The sequence below is a fragment of the Diceros bicornis genome, chromosome 30 (assembly GCF_020826845.1).
Source record: "Diceros bicornis minor isolate mBicDic1 chromosome 30, mDicBic1.mat.cur, whole genome shotgun sequence".
Lineage (NCBI taxonomy): Eukaryota > Metazoa > Chordata > Mammalia > Perissodactyla > Rhinocerotidae > Diceros > Diceros bicornis.
Window position 1 is genome coordinate 1,581,703 of NC_080769.1, and position 17,142 is coordinate 1,598,844.

A 17,142-nucleotide genomic window follows, 5' to 3' on the forward strand; every position below is an offset into this window, starting at 1 on the left:
AAGTGAAATTTATTCCTGATATACAAGGGTAGTTTAACATACAAAAATCGATCAATGTAATATGCAACATCAAGAAAATGAAGGGGAAAAAACATGACCATCTCGATTGATGCAGAAAAACCATTTGACAAAATTCAACACCGTTTCATGATAAAACACTCAGGAAACAAGGAATAGGAGGAAAAACACACAGCAAACACAAAACTCAGTGATGGAAGACTGAAAGCTTTTCCTAAGATCAGGAACAAGGCAAGGATGCCCACTTTCACCACTTCTATTCAACACAGTACTGAAAGTTCAAGCCAGAACCATGAGGCAATAAAAATAAATAAATAAAAGGCATCCAAATTGGAAAGAAAGCAGTAAAATGGTCTCTGACGATGATATCATCTCATATGTAGAAAATCTTTAAGACTCCGCAAAAAGCCGTTTGATCTAACAGATTAATTCAGGAAAGTAGGAGGACACAAAGTCAGTACACAAAAATCAGTTGCATTTCTATACATGAACCAGGAGTTCTCTGAAAAGGAAATTACAAAAACAATTCATTTATATCAGAAAGAATAACATGCTTAAGAATTAACTTAACCAAGGAGGTGAAAGGCTTGCACCATAAAAACTAGAAAACACTTCAGAAAGAAATTAAAGAAAACATACATATGCAGAGATTGGATTAGTGGTTACCAGAGCGGAAGGGGAGAGGGAGGAGGGTGAAAGAGATAATTCGGTACATGTGTCTGGTGATGGGTTGTAATTAGTATTTTGGTGGTGAACATGATGTAATCTATGCAGAAATAGAAGTATAATGATGTACACCTGAAATTTTTACAATGTTATAAACCAATGTTATTGCAATAAACAAAAAATTAAAAAAAAAAAAAGAAGACATACATAAATGGACACACATCCCATATTCATGGATTGGAAGGCTTACTATTGGTAAAGTGTCAATATTACCCAAAGCAGTCTACAGAGTCAATGTAATCCCTATCCAAATCCTAATGATGTTTTTTGCAGAAATAGAAAAACTCGTCGTAAAATTCACATGGAATCTCAAGGGACTCAGAATAGCTAAAACAATCCTGAAAAAGAACAAAACTGGAGGATTCACATTTCCTGATTTCAAAACTTACTACGAAGCCACAGCAATCAACAGTATGGTATTGGCATAAACACAGACATAGAGACCAATGGCATAGAACAGCAAGCCCAGAAATAAACCCTCACATATATGGTCAAGTGATTTTTGACAAGGGTGCCAAGACCATGCCATAGAGAAAGGTTTCTTGTCAACAAATGGTACTGGGAAAACTGGATATCCACATGCTAAAGAATGAACTTGGACCCTCATCCAACACCATATACAAAAATTAACTCAAGGATATAAATGTAAGACCTAAAATGAGAAAGCTCTTAGAAGAAAACAGGACAAAATCTTTATGACACCAGACTTGCCAATGATTTCTTGGATATGACACCAAAGGCACAGGTAACAAAAGAAAAACAACTGACAAATTGGACTCCATGAAAATTGTATAAGTTGGTACATCAAAAGGCACTGTCCATAGAGTAAAAGGGCAACGCACAGAGTAGGAGAAAACATTTGCAAGTCATATTTCTGACAAGAGACTGGTATCCACAATATACAGAGATCTCCTAAAACTAAACAACAAAAAAACAAGCCAATTCAAATATGGGCAAAGGACTTGAAGAGACAGTTCTCCAAAGACTTATGAATGGCATATAAACACATGAAAAGACGCTCAACACCACTAATCATTAGGGAAATGCAAATCAAAACCACAATGAGACACCATCTCACACCTACTAAGATGAGTGCTACAGGAAAGACAGAAAACAAGTGTTGGACAGGATGTGGTGAAAAGGGAACCCGTGTACACTGTTGATAGGAATGTAAAATGGTGCAGCCGCTATGGAAAACAGTATGGATGTTCCTCAAAAACTTGAACATAGAATTATCACATGATCCAGCAATTCCACGTCTGGATATACACCCAAAACTTCTGAAAGCAGAGCCTTGAAGAGATATTTGTACACCCATGTTTATAGCAGTATTATTCACAATAGCTAAAACGTGGAAGCCACCACAGTGTCCACTGACACATGAATGGATACACAAAATGTAGTATATCCATACAACAGAATATTATTCAGCATTACAAAGGAAGCAAATTCTACAATATGCTACACGTGGATTAAGCTTGGGGACATTATGTTAACAGAAATAAGCCAGTCACAAAGAGAAAAATACTGTATGATTCCACTAACATGAGGAACTGAGAGTAGTCAAAATCACAGAGATGGAAAGTGGAATGGTGGCTGCCAAGGGCTGGGGGGAGGGGAGAAGGGAGAGTTATTGTTTAATAGGTATAGAGTTTCACATTTATAAGAGTTATGGGGATGAATGGTGGTGATAACTGTGCAACAGCGTAAATGTCTTTAATGCCACTGAAGTATACACTTAAAAATGGTTAAGATGTCACACTTTTTGTTATGTATATTTTAACTCAATATACAAAAAGGAAAAAAGAAAGAAATTAGCTATCAAGCCACAAAAAGACATAGTGGACCCTTAAATACATATTGCTAAGTGAAAGAACCCAACTGGAGAAGGCTATATACTCTGTTCCATAGTTTTCATATATTCCAATTACACGACATTCTAGACAAGGCAAAACTATAGAAACAGTATAAAGATCAGTGTTGCCAGGAGTTGGAAGGCAAGGGATGAAGAGGCAGAGCGCAGAGATTTTAGGGCAATCCAACTCTTCTGTAGGATACTGTCATGGTGGATACATGAGATTATGCATTTGTCAAAATCCAAGTACATGACAGTGAGACAGTGAACCTTAATGTAAACCACGGACTTGGTTACGAACACATCAGCTCCTCACTTGTAAGGAATGAACTGCACTAACACAGGTGGTCATGCAAGATGTTAACAGTAGGGGAAACTGCAGGGGAGGAGGGAGAAATGCTCTGCACTATGAGCTGAATTTCTCTGTCCATCTAAAACTTTCCTAAAAAAGAATCTATTAATTAAAAATTAATCAATGGAAGATAGGGAGTGGGTAGAAATATAGAGGAAACAAAAATATCAGAATACTGATAAATGTTGAAGCTGGGTAACAGGGACATGGGGAGCTATCACTATTATCTCTTTAATTTGTGTATGTTCAATGTTTTCCACAATAAAACATATTTAAAGCCCCAGATGAAATCTAGATTATATGAAGAAGGAATCAAAGAATGTGAAGAAAACAGATATTTTTGAAGCAAGTACTCAAGGGGCACACTGAGGGAACGTGCAATCACACTGGATAGAGAGTGAACGTCCTGGTTCCATCAGGAAGGTTCGGAGCTCAGTGAGGAAGGCAGGAGACAGCACAGTCAGGGAAATGACAAATAATGAACACGGAAAAATGTTCGCCCTCACTGGTCACAGAAATGTTAATGATGGGCCCTGATAGGACTGCCCTAGGATTTACAACGTCGTGACAACCACACTTAGAGCAGGCTCATGGAGACAGCACCACGTCATGTGAGAATGTCAATCAGCACTGGCTTTCTGGAGGGCAAACTTCCTGATCCCTGAAACCTGCAGGCCACTGGCCTGGCTCCTTTGTTGTATGGAACCTGTCCAAAAACAAAGGGATTGGGTAAAGCTGATGGATTGAATAAACACATGTAGAGCCCCTTTGACATAAAATCCCTAAAAAAATGACCCAAAGATTCTTTCATTGATGAACAAATTCATAATAGCCCTGGGAACCATCAAGAGAGCCGACATTTTGAGGAAGACATCAAAGAGAGACAGCAGCTGGTGACCGGGGACCCCAGCGGGGAGCTCCGTGTGGGCCATGGAGACCAAGCCAGGGCACCCTCTCCCCTTCCCCCTCCTCCCCCTGCCGCTCATCTAATACCTCCTGCATCGCCCCTCCACTCCCAGCCACTGTCCACCTCATGCTCCAGGAATACAGGAGCAGAGGCGCAGGGCGCCCTTTCCACCAGCACATCTGTCCTCTTGCTCTCTGCACCTCCCCAGGCAGCGGAGCCCAGCCCTGCACCTCCTCAGGGCCCAGCACGCTCCTCCTGGGCCCTCAGCCTCCTCCTCTCCATCCTGTCCTAGGTGCAGCAACTGTTAGCTCATCTCCACCTTACAAACAAACTCTCCCTTGGACACATGCTCCCTTTTGGCTACTGTCCACTTTCCCGACTCCCCTTCATGGTTAAACCTCTTAAGTAAAATGCGTCATCCCTACAGCCCTCCAATGGCCCCCTTCCCCCACTCCAGACCCAGTTCCATTTCCATCCTCTCAAGGAGACTGATGTCACTCATGATCCCAAGAGGCCAAATCCAGCCATCATTTCTCCATTCTGATCATAGCTGTATCCCACCCAGCTGAGCACCCCTCCTTTCTGCAATACCCTTTTCCCCTTGTGACTCTTGCGACTCCGTGCTCCACTGTTTCAGTCTCATTTCCTGAACCCTCTTCAGCTGCACCTCTGCAAACTCTGCCTGTTCCTAGGTGGGGCCCTGGTCCCTTCCACAGCTGCAGTGTCTCCAGGAAACCTCATTCAATTCCATGGTTTTAAACATCTCTGACCTCATCCTGACTCTGCAGACACACCAATGCAACTTTAAGAGCTTAGGTGCTAGCTCCCCAGCATCAGCACCTAAGGAGTATCTCAGACTCGATTCCTCTCAAAATTTTACTGTCATATGAGTTCCCAAATAGCATCAAATATTTCCAAGAAAGAGGAAAACTTTGGATACAACAAATAGTGGTGAACAAAGTAACCAATAAAACGTATACTTACATCCAATCATGGTTGCATGATGGGGAAAATAAGAACACAGAACTGGGATCAGCCCTTCTCAAGCTGGGGAGTGAAAGGTGATGAGTTGGGAGTGTAGAACACAGGAACTGATCAACTCTAAGCATTTACAGAAAGAGAAGCAGAAATCGTTGTTCCTAAAAGCTGAAAGACACCCACTAGAAGAAGAGAAAAGTCATGAGAAAGCCTAACAAATTAAAAATTAAATTAAAGGGTAGACTCAAATTCCAATTTATCAATAATCATAATTGTAAATGGATCAAATTGCTCTAGAAAAACATGAAGGCTCTCAAGTTGAGTTAAAATATAGTTATAAAATAAAGGTATATAATATGGTTGAAAATAAGGAGATAAAGAAATAAGACTTTAAATGGGAGAAACAGGGGTTTTCTGTGTTGATAACTGTCAGGGACACTTATGCACCTAACAATATGGTCTTGAAACATAAAGCAAAACTGGACAAACAAGAAGACACAGGCACCTCAAGAATCACAGGGAAACCTACCTTACCTCTCTTAGAAATCCACAGGTCAAGTGATACAGTAAGTTAGGAAACAGATCTGTTGACAAACACAAAAAAGCTAGATCTGGCCTAAGCCTGAGGGACAACAACATAAGGAACTATTGGTGAGGAAACATTCTCCTCAAACCACAATGGAACAATCACCACAATGGACTGTGTGCTAAGCCACAATGAAATCTCTAAGGAGTCCAAAAAGCAGAAATCTACAAGTGACCATATTACCGGAACTTAAAGCAATAAAAGTAAAAAATAATCACAAAATATTGGCTCCCGTCCCCCAACCTATCCACCTGAAAATCTGTCCACACCCTTCTAAATCTCTCAGGTTACAGAGGGGATCTAGACAGACAGGACAAACTCTTTAGAAATGAACACCAATGAGAGCAGCATGAGGTAAATCCATGGCGTGGAGACTAAGGGACAGAAAAAGTGACACAACCTCCACTGCAGGTATCAGAGAATATCAACTCTACATGAAGAAGCTGAGCACTTCCCTCCAGGAGCCAGAACACCACCACAATGAAACCAACAACAGCAGAATGAAGTGAGGATTCATGAGGCAGGAACAACAATGTAGACCTAAGCAATGGAGTTAAGGGCTGGCTCTCCGGAAAGACCTGTAACAGTGAGACACCTTGCGCAGTCTGACCAAGAGGAACAGACAAAGGCACCAAACTGTACCATCAGGTACGACATACAACAGAAACAGCTTTAACGTGATAGGAGATCATAGGGGATAACTCTGACCAAGGCATCAGTGGTCCTCAACTGGAGCTGTCCTTCCCCCAGAATGCACCTGGAAACACGCGGGATGGGTTTTGTTTCTTGTTTTGTGTTGTCCTAATGGTTGTTGCCCTGGGGGTCCTGGAGGTCTTGAACAGCCAGTCACATAGAGCCATTTCCCACCTGAAGTGTTACTGACATCTGAGAAGACAAGCACTGATCCAGATTAAATGAACAATGTGGTAGGGAAATGTTCTCCATGGATGTATAACAGGCAAAAGATAGTACCCTCAATATGTAAGGAATATCGAGAAACCAAAGTTTACAACTACTAAATTGTAAAAGAGTGGGAAAATCAGAAACATAGCCAATAAACACACCAAAAATATATCCAACCTATCCATACAGGTGGAGAAATATGCATGTAAAGCACAGGGAACAGTGGAGGAGATTACACACGAAATTTTACTACCAACAAGGAATAAAAGTTGGGAGGTAGGTGAGAAATAGGAGTTTTTACCACTTCTTAGCTTATGTATTTCTCTAGTGTTTTAATTTTTATAAAAGAAAATGTATTCTACTCAAAAAGATGTTTCAAATTTTAAAGAAATTATTAAAATGTTCAAAATGACTTCAGTTCAAGGATATTCATTAAAACATGAATGGAAAGAACCTCTCCACAACTTTAAGAGTCTCCTGTAACTTTTCTAATAGTTTACTATGTCGATTTTATTTCACATTTAGATCCTAACTCTTTGGAATTTACATTTGTGTGAGGGATGCTACAGAAGCTGCTTTTCTCCTGTTTAAGTGGAAAACCAACCGTCCAGGCACCATTCATTGGGTAGGTGTGGCTTTCCCAGCTGACCTGCAATGCCTCCTTCCCCACCTGCTAAACTCCAACAACTACCGCTGCCTCTCGAGCGCCCTAGAGCCAGCGGGGTGAGCTCTGCAGCCTGGGCTCCCTGTGTGCGAGGGGCGGCTACCAGCAGAGCCTTCTCCCAGGACAGCAGCAGGTGTGCTGCACACAGAAGTGTTCAGGGGACATCTGCTGCGGAGCAGGAAACCCCTCATGATGAGCAGGCAGTGGGGGAGCCCCGAGCCCCAGGACTGACCTCGGCGGGGGGCAGCAGGCTGCTCAGTTAGGGAGCCCCTCCCTTCAGCTCGTCCAGCTCCTCCTGCAGCGTGTGCACCTGGCTGTCGGCGGCTGTCCCTCTTCAGCTCGCCGTTCTTCCCCACCTGCTCCCGCAGGCGGCACCCGTGCTCCTGTTCCCCCGGGAGCAGAAGCAGTAGGAGTGAAGCTAGTCGAGCAGTGATTGGGCCCCCAGTGTTGACAGGATGACCCCGCTGAGGGACGTGGGGCTGGTGTCGCTGTGCTCGCCCTGCACAGCTTCTGTGTCTGGCTTTAAGGTGACATCTGTTGGAGGGTGGAGGGGCTCTGGGAGGGTTTCTGAGGCATCATTGTGAATGTTGAACTTGGGGGTCTGGGCCAAGCCCTCGTCAGGCTCAAGGCTGGTCCCTCTGCAGCTGGGCTCCACATCTCTCTTCAGCCTCTTTCAGTCAATAGCCTCTCGGGGGACAGATGGCATCTCTCGACTGTGTTCTGAGAAGAAACTGTAAGAAGGTTGTCAGCCAATAAATCTGCACACCCCAGATCCTGGGGGATAAAGTCACCCACGGAAATGCCACTCTTACCTAAGAGGCCCTGGCAGGGAAGAGGGGGGGTCTCATCCCCAGCATCTATAGCAGACGTGTTTGCATCTCCCTGGCTGCCTGACGCTGTGGAGGCCACACTGTCTCCTGCAGTTCCTTCCAGAGACTCTGCACGTGCTCCCGACTGGCGGCTTCCTGGGCAGCCCTGGGTGTTCGTTTCAACTTGCGGGACCCCGGCTGGGCCCGCAGGTTTTCCCTCGAGGACAACGATGAACCTGCAGGTCCTTTCCCATCTGCTTCACTGGCATGTTCCTCAGGCCCCAGAAGGCCTTCCTGATGTCCTTTCTCCTGGGGTGGCTGTGGCCTTCGGCCCCCCTTCTCAGTCAGGTGGTAGATGGAGGGCACGGCCATGGCTTGATCATGTAGTACTGACCCTCCAGCCTTTCCAAGAGCTTTTTTTGGTGAAACATTCACTACAGATGAAAGAATGCTTAGTGGGTTCCAGTCATCCCTGTGAACAGCTTTTAACCAGTGAACAAGACGTTTTGAGCCCTTTATGTGGAGTCTGCAAGGATAAATGAAAAAGAAATTAAAAAGAAAGAATTAAATGTCTACCCCTAAAATAATCAACTATAGAAACAAAACAAGTGTGTTTGGGAACACCCACACCTGTAGCCACTTTGCCCATTTAAACCTTTAGTAAAGATTTAAGGAACACCTTCTGCTTGCAAGTTATTACTGGAATAGAAAGATGAAAGACCCACTGTCTACCTTAAGAAACTGACCGTCTGTAGGGTAGAGAATGAAGAAAGGTGAAGACCTCCGCCCAGGCTGTGTTAAGTGCCCTGTAGGTACACAGATGCTCGGGCAGATAGCACAGGATGGCATCAAGACAAAAGGAAAGGCTTCAGGAAGCCTCAGAAATAGTTCCTAGAAGCTCATGGCTGCCCAACTCTACTGCTGTCCCTGGGATGCAGGAATTTGGGTGCTAAAATGGGGAGAGTTGGTCCCCCTATTTCAAAGCCAGGCAAGGTGTTGGACAGCAGAGCCTCCCAGGCACTCAGCAGGGCGCCTGGCCCCAGCTCTGCTCAAGCAGCTGAGGATGCGGGACTGCCGCCAAGAGAAGGTCAGCCCCAAGGGTTGTGGTTCCGTGTTCCTCCTGTCCTCCCCCTACCAGGAGGAAAGCTGTTCCCTGTACCAAGCAACCAGACCCTGCAAGGTACTGAGCAAGACACTTCATAATCTCTTCTCCTCATTAAGGTAAAATCTCTATTTAGACCAAACTGTGCATGGAGGGGGTTGGCAGGGTCTCTCTCAAGGACTTTCTGCTCCACCTGAGGTCATCTAACCTCCCTGAGGCTGTTGTGGTCCAGACCAGGTGGATACTAGGTCCTCATGGAGTTCCACACAACATGACTTTCTAACCTTTCTCAATACTTTGTGACTAGTTACTGAAGGACCACCACCTCCTTTGCCCCCAGATCATGTTAGATCATGACACATGCCAAGAGCAACCTTCTCTGCAGTGCTTTGTTTCATTCTCAAAAACAGTAACAAAACTTTTGGTTCACAGGCTCTGAAGGAAATGTCAAGAAAGCATGGTGGCTGACCTCTGAAACAAGCTCATGTTACTAGTTCTTTGGATATATTGTAACAATTTCCTACTTAGAACAAACCACTGTAAACCTTCAATAATTCTACAGACAACAAGTGGCATTCAGGTCTTTCAAAATTCAACAAGAACTTGCAAAGCAAAACAAAAGGATCTGCCAGGAGATTTTCAAGGTAAAATGTCTTCAGTGCACTGTTCTGGGACCTCCAGTTCGGAGTCTGTAGGAAAGGACTCGCTGAACTGGCTGAATTCCAGAAGCCCTCATGAAGGGAGCCAGGCCAACGGGCAGGCAAACTCCTCACCATGCTGTGGAAGCCCAAGGAAGAAGTGAAGAGAGGAGCCCCTTCCCCGAGTCCCCAGGGTAAGCCCCCAGGTGAGGAGTGGGCCGTGCCCTCCATCACCCAAGATGCTGTCAGATGCAGAGTCCACTGTCAGATGCAGAGTCCACTGTCAGATGCCTCTGCAGGACTCACCTCCAGTACAGAGCCACCTTTCCCTGCACTGCCAGGACTCATCTAGCAACAGAGCAACTGGGAAGTGTATCCATCCAGCAGGTACAAGCTGCATTTGCTCAGCTACATTCCGGATCACAGAGATCAAGGCAGGCTCCCGGCCATCAAAAGAGCAGGAAAGTCATAGCAAATGCCAGAAGATAGTGAGCTAAGGAAGATCCTTTTCAGAATACCTTTTCTCAACATTGTTGGCCCCAGCCCGAACCAATGGAGAGCAGGGTGGTCATGGGGTGGGACTGAGAGGGTGGTAGAGAAGGTGGGTGCTGGTGGCCATGGGGAGGCCACAGTGGCCCGAGGCACCCAGAGCAGAGGTGGTGGCACAGACCAAGGCCACAGAGTTCCCGGCGCTGACTCACCCACTGGACGGGCCCTGAGGACCCGAGCACAGAGTGCTGCCTGCCTCAGGCTGAACCGCAAGGGGGGCTGACTAGGTGGTGGCAGCCAGTTACCTGTGGAAGGCGGCAGCAGTTTCTCCTTGTTGCCTGGCAGTGGGAGCAGTTCGCGGCAGTGCAACGATCACCATCCTGGGCCTCAGGCTGTCACGCCATCAGCCTCTGGCCCCCTTCTCACTACCCCACAGCAGGACCACCACGAGGTCAAGGGCTCACGGTGATACTCTGCAGCATGTGGGAGCTGGTCCCTGCACCCCGCAGGATGGCAAGATGGTGGCGCGCACCCGTCCGTCCTCAGTAGAGCAAGATGGCAGTGCCTGCGGGCCAAGGCAAAATGCCGGCTGACGCGCCAACCCCAGGGTCGTGCTGCCCAAAATCGTTTGTTCAGCTGTCCCAATGGGTCGCTGCTGCGGTGTTCTGAATGAAGGATGCAGACCGCAGGGGAGCGAGATTGCCGCTGGCCCTCCATGAGGGGAATCGCCGGACGTCAAGATGGCAAATGACGCACTTCCGCCCACTTCTGGGCCCACCCACGTTGCTCCGCCGAATTGGCCCCAGCGGCTGCCCATCGTATTGCGCTCATTCTCTGGGGCAGTGGGAAGAGGGATGCAGGTGAGGGCACACCCGCATCTGGCGGCCTGGGAGGCTGCACTCGCCTGGGCCTTCAGCTGCTGGGGCTGGCTGGTGCAGTTTGGAGTGAGCCTGTGGTGTGGAGCCGGTCCTCATGGGGAGTGGGCAGGGGTGGCTTCCGTAGTGAGACCGGTGCGTCTGACAGCCTGGTCCCTGTGGGTCTGGACTCTCTTTCCCTCCGCTTTTGGTGTTCGGGCACTGGCCTGACAGGCCCACGGCCGCTGGGGAGGGAGGGGAAGTGGGGGGTCGGGGAGGTAAGGGGCAGTGCCAGGTGGGCTGGGGCACCGGCCTGACAGACCCACGGCAGCTGGGGTGGGATGGGCAGTGGGGTTTCGGGGAGGGGAGGTGGGTGCTGAGCGGGGCTGAGGTGCTGATTCTTGGGAGGCTTTTTCCTTTCCCTCCAGGAGTTAAGAAGTGGAAGCTCTCTAACTCCTCTGAAGTTATGTTGTAGGCTGAAGGGGAGGATACTACTCCAATGCTCAGAATACATGCATGATTTTGTTGACAGATAGATCATTCCAACTTCTTTTTCTGTGATGAGAAAGAGAAACAATCCATGTCATTGGGCCTTAACATCTTGGGGTCCTAATACAATGTGTTGGAGGGCAGAGGTCAGGTACTGGTGCTTTGGTCAATGCTAGTGTTGGGCAGGAGGGAGAATCCTCCTGTGCCCTTTCCCTCAAGGTTCTTATGGCTGCCCAAATAATGAAAAGACAGGTTAGCAGGACAAAATAATACCAAGTTTAATAACAGGTATATATGGGAGAAACTCTGGAATGAGCAGCTCGTCATTCAGTCTAAGCTGCTTGCTTAAGTATTGTATTGTAGCTAAAGGCATGGAAGGTGTTCGAGGGGTAGTGGTTTGGGATTTCAGAGGGGAAGAAGACAATTCTCGTGGAGATAGAAATGCAAACGTTTGTCTGACAACTCTTTTCAGGGCAAGCTATAGAGACTGTGGCCAGGGAGACACAGAAATCTTGACAAAATGGGATTTTTGGTGCCTTTCGTATTGTAACATCTATTTTACATTATATTGCAGCCATCATATGATATTGGCTCCTTCCGGAAACAGGTCTTCTATGTTAAATTCTTTACGCAGTTTGGGAGGGGAAACTCAAATGTTCTTCCTGAGTGTTCTGAGTCTTTATTGTCTTCAGCTCAAAATAATCTGCATGCTAGAATGGTGCATCTTGGCGTCGCCGACCCTGAGCACCATCACTAGCATGCTTCTGCTCCAGAGGAGACAGTTTATTAATTTTTGCTGGCAAGATATTTTGGATTTTTGCAAGTTTCCTTGAAAGCATTTGTACACAGACTCTCTTTTTCTTCCCATAGCGATTTTAGTTCCTTCATTCCTTGTAAGGAGTGATTTTCTTTCAAGTATCCCTGCATCTGTAAAGGAAGACTTCCATTTGGTTTAATTCCACCTGTCTTCATGGATGGCATTGTTTTTGCTTCCTTTTTCTTTTCCTGGCAGCTGCAACATAAGTTTACTGAAATCTCAGTTTGGGAACTGTTAAGTAGACTTGTAGGCAATATTTCAATGGTTTGTGGCATCTGGCCACTTAAACATGTTATGTGGCTGGAGGAAACAGTAGCCCTGACTTCCAAAGGAGCATGTTCAGCAGATGTATTTCTGGTGACGTTTGTTTAAAAAAGAAAAAGAATCGGACAGTGTTGTACTGTTTGCTGGGGGCACATGGTGGGGGGAGGAATAGAAATATTTACTTCTCCACCTGTTCTCAGGTTATTACTACTTGCATACCTACGACCATTCCCAGGAGCGACTTGATTAAGGTACGAAATACAGTTTAATGTCAGTCATATTACCTTAGATATGAAAGTCATCATGTTAAAGTTAGGAGAAGGCAAGTGATGAGTGGTAATGGGACACTGAAGGCTGCTTCAAAGTAGAAAAGGTGTTGGCGTTTGAAAGCCTCTGTTGATGCTGATAAAAACGTATGGTATTTGTGGGATGTGGTGGGGAGTTTTCTTTCTAACATGATGCTGTGTGACCTTTTAGGGATGATTAATGGATCAGCCTCCCCTGGCCCCTGGTGTTCTTACAGATTCGGCCTTCCTTGCCCAAAGGTTAGGCAGTTTCTGGTTGTTTTTATAGTTATCCATTCATTAACCTACATTTCTTATTCAGTGCAAGGTTTGTGTCATTCATTGTTCTAGAACCTAGGTCCAGAGAAGTGAAGAAAACACAAAAAGGATGCCCTCGGTGACATTCTGGATGTGACACCAATGGTGTGGCTCATGTGGGAGAGTGATGTGTGCCAGGCTGGAGGGGGGTGGAGTTGTAGCCAGGATGGCCAGGAAAGGTCTCACCACAGAGGGTAGGTTTTGAACAAGGCCCAAAAGCAGGGCAGAAGGAAGGGCAAGTGGCCTGCTCTGGGAGCAGCAAGGAGGCCAGTGTGGCCAGGGCACAGCCGGTAAGGGCAGCAGGAGCTGAAGGCAGAGTGGTGACTTGGGCGCAATTGTCAGCCCTTGTTGGTCATAATGAGGACACGGGCATTTATTTATTCTGAATGAGATGGTGACCCTTTGGAAGGTTTTGAAAGGAGGAGTAACGTGGCTGGACATATGTTTAGCAGACTCAATCTGGCTGCTCTGTTGAGAATATACCACAGAGGGGCCGGGGCAGAGGCAAGGAGACCAGTTAAGGGGCTGTTGCAATAAACCAGGCAAGAGGCCTTGGAGGTTCAGGTCAGGGTGGGGAGAAGATGAATTCTGGGTGTGTTTGGAGATCGAGACAGTCGGACCGTGTACAGATGGGAATTGGTGAGGGGTAGGGCTGGGGAGGGAGGACTTGAAGTCGGTGCTGAGTTTATGGCCTGAGTCAAGAAATAAGAGACTCAGATGGGGAGACTTGGGGAGGTCCTGCTTGGTGGGGACCTGTTGGGAGTTTGGTTTTGGCTGAGTTGACTGTGAGATTTATATTTTGTCTGTGGCTCTTTTCAACGAGAGGAGAGCAGAGAATGGCCACCTGGAATCTGTCCTATGAAGTCCCTGTGCCCCTCCCAGGCTCCCTCCTGGCACAGACATCCTATGGGAAGGTCTTAGAGTGGAGGCTCCTCTGTGCCAACTTTCTTGGGTGTTCTGGCCTGTTTACACTGCCCCTTCCTGGGTTTGTCACCTTGAAAAGATTTACTCACTTAGTGGAGCCTCAGGTTTTCAAAAGTTAAAGTTTATGTAATCAGTGGGCTTGAAAAGCAGTATAAAATATTTCCAAAGAGGTAATAAATAGGTAAATTTCAGAAAAAAATAAATGATTCTAGTATTACATTGAATGTGTTAAAAATTCTTGTTTCCCTTTCTGCCTCCCTTGAGCGTGTGTAGTCATATTGTTAGTTCTCTTGTTTTCTTTGGGATACAGTGTTTTCAAATGGAATTCCAGGGCTTACACTTGAACAGCAAGTGCTAAATATGATTGTTTATAAAACAACGTCTTGCCACGGAAATAACAGTTGACACTATTTTCTGAAAGTAATAAATACATGTGGCTTTTCTTGTTGAACTAGAAAAATGTTTTACAACTTTCTTCTCTCCTTTCCATTAAAGTGTAGGTTGTGTGAATTTGCTGGATTCTGCAACACTGGGTTTGCCATTTACAAGGTCACTGTGGTCCAAAGCAACGTGACTGGGAGCAGAGGCCTGGGGTCAGGGTCTCTAAGCTAAGCCCCCCTTGAGCCTGCACAGGGAAGTACTTGAGGGCCCACACGTTCTTCCTGGGTGTGCTCCCTGCTCATATCCACTGCAGAAGGAGCCTTTCTGCTAAGAGAAGCTGCAGAGCCCTGCAAAGCTGGGAAGGCACCTGCACAGCGGTGGGAGTTGCTGCCCTTCCTGAGGTTGTCCCTGTGCTCCCCTTGGGCCTATGTCTACAAGTAAGGTGGAGTTTAGCACTCACAGTGTAGGGGCCTAGAGAGTGTAATTTGTTCACATTGAGAAAGTCAGTGACTGTCAGTTCTGTGTCTGGATTAGAGTTTATGAATTTAGGGTTCATTTGATTCACAACCTTAAACTGCATCCTGTCGAGAGTCTCCTCACCTATGAGAGTGGAAGCTGAGAGAGGGAGCCCTTCTCTTCGTCCCCGGGCAGAGAAGGGTGTGTGAGCTCCCAGAGTCCATTCCTGTGGCTGCTCAGGTGTCCCCACCCTCCTGCACCAGGAACTGACCCACTCAGGGCTTCTGTCCCCACCAGGAGAGTTTAGAATGTGTTTAAGTTTCTGCATGTGGCTTTCCTTCTGTCCCTGGGAAGCAGGCTGCTTATCTGTGCTGATCCCGATATTTGTGTTTCTTTCCTTTGGATTCCTGTATCGATTGAACAGCGCAGCCCTGTGTTTCTGGTTTCCCTTAGCTCTTTGTAATTTTATTTCCTGTATGAGAAATAACATTTTGAGTTTCTTGGGCTTAAAAATATGAATTGATGGAGATATATAATGTCAGTAAGGCAAGTAAATTGTAGAACTACATAGAATTTTGGTTTTTAGGCAAGAGAATCTCAAGATGTGAAATGAATGTGTTGAAGTTTTCAGGTGCAGTTTTCATTTTTACATCAGTGTTTGCATGTGTGTGTCCCTAGAGAACATTGAGATTTAAAAAGCTAAAACAATGGAATTTTTATTTTAATTGATGTGAAGAAAATTAATCAAACAAATCCCACTATGTTTAAGGAGCTAAACCCAAACCCCTCTTGCATTATAATGTGCCATTGACTCCTGAAAATCCTGCCTGTGTGAGACACAGTGGAGGACAAACTAGGATGCAGCTTGTCCTTTTACTTAGCAAGAGATATGAAAATGTCATTTCGTATGGTTACTCTTTTGTAACCGTTAGTGTGCTAAAGGAATTAAATCTTAGAATTGTTTCCTATGTACAGAAGTTAAAGTTAAAGAAAAACTATTAAATGGGAAAACATGGTATGTGTAAATTTCTGTTTCTATTAGATAAATCTGTAAGATAGAAAAGTCTAACCTCAGAAGAGTCACTGCCAACATTTCTGGGTCCCCTCCAGAGCTGTTACTCCCGCCATCCCCAGTACACAGTTCTGATCATTCTTGAGCTTCCTGTTGGTATTTCTTTGTATTAAAAAAAGCCATTGTGAATGCATATTTTTGTACTCATGCTTGTTCTTGTAATGAGCAGTCAGACTCAGCCATTTTTGATGTATGCTGACAGCTTATGCCTCTCCTCTCCCTCTTCCCCTTGTGTCCACACCTGGATAAGCTGAGGAGCAAGTCCGGAGGCTCTGTTCTCTGGCATTGGCTTTGGATCCAACCACACAAGTGCCTGTCTGTGTGCAGAAGTCCTACCCTGGTCTCAGCCCTGGCAAAGATTTCTTGCTTTGACCAACCTTTACTCAGGCCCCTGAACCTTTTTGTATGCCTGTCTGTGCACTTCCTTGTAAAATCCAGTTTTAGCAAGAACCTTGCCAAGTCAGTTTAACCAGAACCCACACCCGTATGTCTGATCACACTTGAGTTCTGTTCAGGATCCTCCTCCTCCTCCATTATCCCTCAGGTGGTGTCTCATGACACTGGCCTGTCTCTGGTAAGAATCCTGTTAGGTCAGGTTAGCCAGAAACCCCAACACTTGAGTTTCTTTTAGTAATTTTCCATCCCTTTACCTCCACCATGCTGCCTGGTCATGAATTCCCACGTGCCCATGCTGCACTCAGAGTCGAGCCCAATCTCATTTCTCCCCCGCTGTGAATCCCATCACGGTGGTCCCTACGTATCACAGTGGTTCTGAATAAAATATGCCTTACTAGCTTTGACAAATGTCACTGAATATTTTTAGTTTAAAACCCCCAACCACAATAACCCAGGCCAGGCTCCTTTCCTTGCTCCCTCAAGCCATTTCATAATTTTATTTATTTATTTATTTCCCCCAAAGCCCCAGTAGATCGTTGTATGTCATAGTTGCACATCCTTCTAATTGCTGTATGTGGGACGCGGCCTCAGCATGGCCGGAGAAGCGGTGCGTCGGTGCGCACCCGGGATCTGAACCCAGGCCGCCCAGCAGCAGAGCACACGCACTTAACCACTAAGCCACGGGGCCAGCACTCCCTCAAGCCATTTCAGAGCTGCTTGAGATTCTGGCCCTGCTCTCCTCGGAGACCTCTATTATGTGAGTCATAAGACTTTTCCTAACTTGTGTGCATGTGTGGAGGGGGGCACACACCAGCATCAGTCTCTGCATGGGAATCACAGCACTTGCCAGTGAGCAGTCA

At 46.1% G+C, this 17,142-nt stretch overlaps 1 pseudogene; it reads right to left on the minus strand.

Annotated features, from left to right (window-relative positions):
• LOC131394242 (peroxynitrite isomerase THAP4-like) overlaps positions 1 to 17,142 on the minus strand; it is an 80,384-nt pseudogene that overhangs the window by 21,931 nt on the left and 41,311 nt on the right.